Source organism: Anastrepha obliqua, chromosome 5 (assembly GCF_027943255.1).
Source record: "Anastrepha obliqua isolate idAnaObli1 chromosome 5, idAnaObli1_1.0, whole genome shotgun sequence".
NCBI lineage: Eukaryota > Metazoa > Arthropoda > Insecta > Diptera > Tephritidae > Anastrepha > Anastrepha obliqua.
The window spans coordinates 3,303,382-3,310,743 of NC_072896.1; the positions used below are offsets into that span (position 1 = coordinate 3,303,382).

Genomic DNA, 7,362 nt, shown 5'->3' on the forward strand with positions numbered 1-7,362 from the left:
ATTTGTTCCAAATTTAATTATTTTGGTGGAAGGATTTTTCAATAATATTTATTATTACTTATGTGTATGATATGCCAAAGTTAAATAAGTCAAACGCTAAACTATTTGAATCGGTTTTACATTGAAAAGGATATATATATATATATATATATCTATTTTTTGAATCCTTAAAGGTTTTGCAATAGTTGATTTGTTTCACAGGTTCCATTAAAGCTAGATTTTGTCATTTTAAAAATTGAAATAATCCCGCGTTTGTTTAGTTTTGGACAGCCCATAATATTTGTAAGATTTAGAGTCATTGTTCAAACGGTTTGATCTAAAGAATTGAATTGGTTTGTGGTTTTTTGTTCGCTTTTTATCGGTTTGCAACCAAAAAACCTTTCAAAAACGAATTTTATACTAATTAGAGTGCTCCTTTCCATGAAAATCCTTAGTAAAAGGCGAAATATGTATTCGACAACTGAGAAGGAGCCAGATATTTTATATTCAGAAAATCCGCTCTTTAAGCTTAGACTCTTATAGAAATTTTGAAAAGTATGTTTGCTTTTGCTTAAAAATTATGTCTTTAATGCCTTAAAATAGGAATACACCTAAGATGAAGATGAAAATGATGTATATTTTTAGTTTTAGTGCTAGCCTCTGACCTAGACCAGACTCATAACCCGAACACATTTTAAGAGATTTACTTAGAACTTCCACTGTATATTTGCAAAAGCTTCTCATAATAAACCAAGTACCGTTCGATGGCGGCATTAAACTGTGGGCTAAGGCATGCCACCTTACAGAGGCTTGAGATCTCTCATCTGAGATAATCCACTAGAATAGGGTACTTACAAGCTAAAATGGAGTATTCGAGGTCATTGAAATTTGTAACAAACAAAAAATCTCATCGCACTTAAAGATCCAACTGTAATTACCGAAGGTGCGATGAAAAATGAAAAAGGTGACCAAATCAAATATTTTTTTCGAAATTTCCTTGCAAAAATACTTTAATGTCAAGGATGTATAACTGTTTTAAGGGTATGGTCTACTGTAGTTTCCTCCACTGGTAGAACAACTGCGAGTCGCATGCCGCAAATTGGAGGAGGAGCTCGACCAAACACCCAACAGAGGACGTATGAGCCAATTAATTTCTGTATTTCTTGGCAGCAGATTTTTTTGATATATTATATTTGGTATTTGGTTTCTGTAATCAGTTTCCTTTCAAAATATGGCGGATTAGCCCAGGTGTTCTAGTCTAGGTGGGGCTGCCGTCTATAATTGGACAGTGCAACTGTCAGGCATATACGAGTAGACATACTGCGAGCCTCTTGATGCAAGACGGACACCCACCAGACAGATTCCAGCCGAAAGTAACCTGTGATTAGACTCTACTAGGTCGTCTCTTTTTAGCTTCGGAGCTCACCATCTACCTTACAGGCTTGGAAAGCCTACCAGTAGCTACGCTGCCAGCGTCATTGCTCTCAGAATCAATGAACTTACTAAGCCTCCTCATCGCGGCAATATAAAAATGCCTCAAGGATGGATGTATTATATTTTTTTATAAACAATTTTCAGATGATTTTTTTGTCAATTTCGAAATCATTTAAGGAAAGGCGTCAATTCTGTGAAATAAAAATACTTTTTTGTAAGAATAAATCAGAAATTCAAAACCTTTCAAGCCGCCATTTTTAACTAACAGAGTTTGGTTAAAATTTTAATGATGACTTTTATTAATTTACATACCCTTAAGCTGAACGGTAACCTAAATAATAATGCCCTTAAATATCTAGGACGACATTCCCGATAATCCTGAATATACAGCTATCATTTTCTCTTCAAGTCTTAAAAACCGATGCATTAAGTCTCTGATATTTACACTAAAATAGTTCAATCAGAATTTTGATTTATTTTAGTATCTCTTTGAAAAAAAAAAATTAAATTATTCTTACATTTTTCACGGCTGCAGTGGCCGCACCCCACAAATCAACGTTCCGGTACTCGTATTATAAATCGATTTACGCATTTGTATATATTATATAAGTGTTTCTTACAGCTTCGTTCTCGCGTAAGCATTGGTTGAATTTTTTGTTTTATTATTTATGTGTAATTTATTTTAAATCCCGTCTCAGACCGGATCTGCGCTGAGCACTTTTCTTTGAATTGCAGCGACTCAATGTCTATTAAGTAATTATTAGCGCACAAATTAAAACGGATCTAGTGTAAGGCAAGATCTTACATGGCACTGCTGCTCAACTTTCAATTGCACGAAGGCACTGCACGGAGTGAAATATGTAAGTAATGTTGTAACTTTATTTAGTTGGTTTCAATTGCTCGAGAAATTCCTAAAAGTTGCAGTAGATACCATGGAAGTGAATAATAGTAAGTACTGCAACGGGCAAATATTAGGAGCGAAAGCCATAAACCACAAAAGAATGCATATAAGGTTGGCAAAATAACAACAACAACAACAAAATAAGTTTGAATTTTTGGTGCAAATAAATTAGTTTTTTGCATAAATAATTGAAAAATTTAACATTCATGTTTTCTATTTTTACGAAGAGCATTTTTCAAACTCTGTGGCCATGTCAGAGTTCTACATTTCTTATGTAGATATATAGGTATTGTGATCCATATTAGAATAAAAAAAGAAAAACACAAACAAGCAACAAATTTGAACCAAATTATCATCACTATTGGGCTAATCAAATAATTTTGCCAATTTCAGAAGGAATCTTTATATATAAAAATGAATGTTTGTCTGTATGTCATCGACGAACTTAAAAACTACTGGACCGATTATTATAAAAATTGGAGAAGGTTTATAGAATATGCTCATTGATGCCACTCGCCACCAGCTGGCGCTGCAGAGTAGCAATGACCATGTATTTTTATACAGAGGAAACGAATATGTCGTGTTCATAGATGTAATATAGATTTTGATTGAAGATATATGTTTGACAATCCCTAACAAAGCACTGGTGCATTTGGGAACGCCTGCTTCAAACCGACCTGAAAACAACCTTTTCGATCATTATTTGCAACGAGAAACAGACTATGATTTTACGAACTGGGGACATTCGTTAGAACAAATCTTCCGCAGTTGATTCCAGAACAAAGCATTGCGCTTGACATAATTATGCGTGCAATCACAGAACAAAGCGGTGGACTGTTTTTCATAGATGCGCCCGGTAGAACAGGGTAATTTTGGCAACCAAACGATCACAAAATAATATTGCACTGACTATTGCATCATCTGGAATTACGGCAACTCTTTTGGATGGTGGCCGAACAGCGGATTCAGCATTGAAACTGCTGTTGAATTAGCAAAACACTGAGGCACACAATACAACATCAGCAACAACTCTGGAGTAGGAAAAGTACTCCGAACGTGTCAAACAAGTGTGTGGATTAAATATGGAGAATCCATGCTTCTCACATGGACAGCTCTATGTGGATTGCTCACGTGTCGGAAAACCTTCTGATTTATTCATTTACGTACCAGATGGAAAAACAAGAAATATCGTGTATCCCACAGCACTTCAATAAACATGGAATTGCAATTAAACTTTGTAATGTCACAATTTAAAATAAACAAAATCAATTAAATGGTTCAGAATGAATTGAATATTTTTGTACTGAGTTTTTTTTTTTTATTTTTCTTAAATTTATTTTAGTTGTTGGCGTAACAGCGCGCGCCGGGTATAGCTAGTAATACGTAAATATGTATGGTGGTGCAAGCGAGATAGATTTCCAAACAGCCGTAAATAATTTTCTGGATTCACCATTATGGCTAGTTTCCAAATAAATCCTGTACTAATAATTAAAATTGTGAACACGTGACTACCTCTTTGATGACCGGACATACATCGTTTTACGCTCTTTACTCAGACCCATCCTCTATCGATTTCATTATTTATGTAATCTCCTAATGCCAGGACTAGCAAAGCGATTATTGAACCCGATGATAAGATAATAGCAGAGAGTCTGAGAACTGATTAAAGTTCTGCGTAGCCATTGAAGATTTCTCCGTGATTTCACAGCCAACAGCCGAATTTATATTTTGTGTATTGGCTTTGATTTAGTTATTATTCATTTTGATCAACTGCGAAGTTTACTGTAAGAAAAAATCATCTCATCGCATTTTGTGGAACTACTTGTGAAACAACCTATTTGTAAAGGCCTTGGGGCCAATATATTGCTTGGAACCCGAATAATATTTTTTAGACTGTCAAATTAGGACTTACTTATTTATTTATTCATTAATACGAGGTGTGTTCAAGATGTATCGCGAATTTTGTGTTTTTTAAAAAATTATTTATTTATTCATTGATACCTATTTTGTCCCCATGTAAAGAAATATATTTATTGAAAGAATGTATTGTTTTTATTTTTAAATATATTTATTTTATATTTTCATTTCAAGCTAGGCATCCAGCTTGTGAAACGATTGTTTTCTTTCTTGTGTCTTACATACTACGTACAAGCGTTTTTATAGTAATTTTTGTCAATGCAAGCCAATAACAATTTTTCGGTGTTTACTTGTGTAATATGATTCTAGCATTCACGCGCCGCACATAAAATAATTACGTTAGCTATGTTTGCGTTTAGTTTCAAGTGTAATGAACCTTTTAAGAAATATGATACTCTATTTAAACGGCACAGCAAAGTGAATGCATAAGTGGACAATAAAATAAAAACCAAAACAAAATGTTTATGAATATTAATGTTAAGGCATATCCGACTTATAATCATACTACACCCATCAACGTAATCCCCATGAGATATAATGCACTGGTGCCAACGTTTTTTCCAATCTTCGAAGCACTTCAAAAAATCATTTTTTTTATTTTGTTCAGCTCCTTCTTCGATGCCGTCTTTATCTTGTCAATCGTTCATGGCCCTCTTCAGTTTCGGGAACAAGAAAAAGTCACAGGGGCCAGATCTGGGGAAAACAGTGGCTGTGGCATCATTAGTGTGTTGTTTTTGGCCAAAAAGTTGCGCACAAGCAACGATGTGTGAGCAGGGGCGTTATCGTCATGCAAGATATAATTTTTGTTCTTCCACAAATCCGGGCGTTTCTGGCGGATGGCTTCGGGCAAATTGCGCATAACTTCCAGGTAATATTTCTCATTGACCGTTTTACCCTGTGGCAAGATCTCATGATGCACAACGCCCCTGCAATCGAAGAAAACGGTAAACAAAACTTTTACATTCGACTTTTTCGGTGTTGGTTCGTGCGGCAGCTTCTGTTGAGATGATTGAGCTTTGGTTTCCACGTCATAACCATAAACTCACTATTCGTCACCAGTTATGACCCGCTGGAGTAAATTTGGGTCGTCGCGGACAGAGTCCAACATCTCATTAGCAATGTTCACGTGATGCTGCTCTTGGTCGAAATTGAGCAGTTTTGGTACGAATTTTGTGGCGAGCCGTCTAATGCCCAAATCATTGAAAAAAATTGAATGGCACAGCCAATCGATATATCTAGGTTCTCAGCAACTTCTCTAATGGTGATTTGACGATTGACCAATACCATTTTCTTCACTTCATCAATTTTTTCGTCTGTTGTTGAAGTGCTAGGGCGTCCGGCACGCTTTTCGTCGTTCACATCTTCTCGGCCTTCTGAGAACATTTTGTACCACCAATAAATGTTGCTTTGGTCCAAAGTAGCTTCGCCGTATGACACAGTCAACATTCGGAATGCATCCGCGCACTTAACTTCGTTTTTCACACAAAATTTGATACAGGTTCTTTGATCCATCGTTTTGAATAGGTAAAAATCGAAGACGAGCCGAAACACGTACAAGCAAAGCAGCTGTCAACAATTAACTGAACATTCAAAAACTTGTCGGCATGAGTGAGAAACATGAGTACCAACATATCGCCCCAAAAAAATTGAAATTCCAATATATGTATATATTCAATCGAAATTTCTTGAACAATAAAAAGCCGAACTGAAATAAATTTCGATTGATATCACTAAAGTTTGTGTCTTGTTTAGCCTCTATAGTTAATATAACTTAGTTTTGAAAAGAGGTGGCATCCTTGTTTAAAAATTTGCTGAGTTAAAGTGTTCTTCGATCACACGTTTGATGCCCGTATTACAATTTTTTAACTAATTACGGAATTTATTCAGTTCACTTTTATTTGCTTTATTTATTTTTTTTTATATGCGCAGGTGGTGACCCCGTTCAAATAATGTATTTTAGTAAATCTTTTGTGAACCCCTTTATTTTAATATCTGTATTGTAATATTATATTTTTTTGCCGGAAAGTATATCTTGTGGGCCCACAGGAATTAAATTTCTGAAAATTCGCTCCTATTCGAATGCAGTCTGGCGCTAAATTTTCAAATGAATCGAATGACTCCTCTCTGAGTTTTGCGACCAGAAAGATGCGCAGATTGAGTTTTTATAATTTATTTATTTTCTACCCCAATGGAATAGTTTTTACTACTTGATGAGCACTTTCTACGAATAAAATTTTAAAATAGTGGAACAATAGATCTCTTCCCAAAAACACAAAATAATCAATGCAGTGTATGCCATTTTTTAAACTATAATAAGAAGCTGTATTTGATGCTTAAATTTTATTTCACAAATGTGCTGAGTTCATATTTTTATTTATAAGATTTAGATAAGTGTTAATTTGATTGAATTAGTTATTCGATTTTGTGCAGGGAGATATTTTATGTAGGTACATAATTGGTACCACAAATTTAAACTTTTAATTTATGCTGATTAAATTGATAAAGACTGTGAAATTCTCAAATTAATTTATAGACGCATATATCAGCCAAATTAAATGCTGTTGGAGCTTATGCAGATACATACATACATTTTTTTATATTATCAAATTCAGTTATTAACAATTCAATTCACAGAAGATGCACTAAATTACTGTATTTGAAAAGGCTGCTTATGTTAAGCTGGGGACGAGGTTGCCTATACAAATTGGTAGCCGAATGAAAGATGCTTGAGAAAATAGACAAAAGGTAGCGGATGCTTATAAGAAGCCGTTAAAAGTACGATGAGTAAATCAGGTTGCAGGTGGTATTGAAAAAACCCCTATATAAAAAAAATGAAAAAGAAGGCTTATTCTATCGTTTACAAATATCATCACTTCACAAATTTCAGATGCTCAAAAATAAGGTGTGACCACCTGACTGATAAAGTTAACAAAAATAGTGTTGCTGATGCGTGTTGCTGTCAGCGTTTTGGTGAGCGCAGGCCACTTAATTTTTCCCTACATGGCATAGTTACAGTTATACCAAATGTTTATATATATAACAAAAAAATAATAATAAAAAACAACTAAGCGCCGCAAATAACTCAGTCACACCCCTTTTAGTAGCCTATTACGCTCCGTTTGTTTACGTTC

At 34.7% G+C, this 7,362-nt stretch overlaps 1 non-coding gene across 1 annotated transcript; it reads right to left on the minus strand.

The window, feature by feature from the left end:
- Nucleotides 1-359: 359 nt before the first annotated feature.
- LOC129249622 (U5 spliceosomal RNA) lies at nucleotides 360-480 on the minus strand. The gene has a single exon (XR_008582675.1). It is a non-coding gene; the product is annotated as a U5 spliceosomal RNA (small nuclear RNA).
- Between the last annotated feature and the right edge of the window lie 6,882 nt (nucleotides 481-7,362).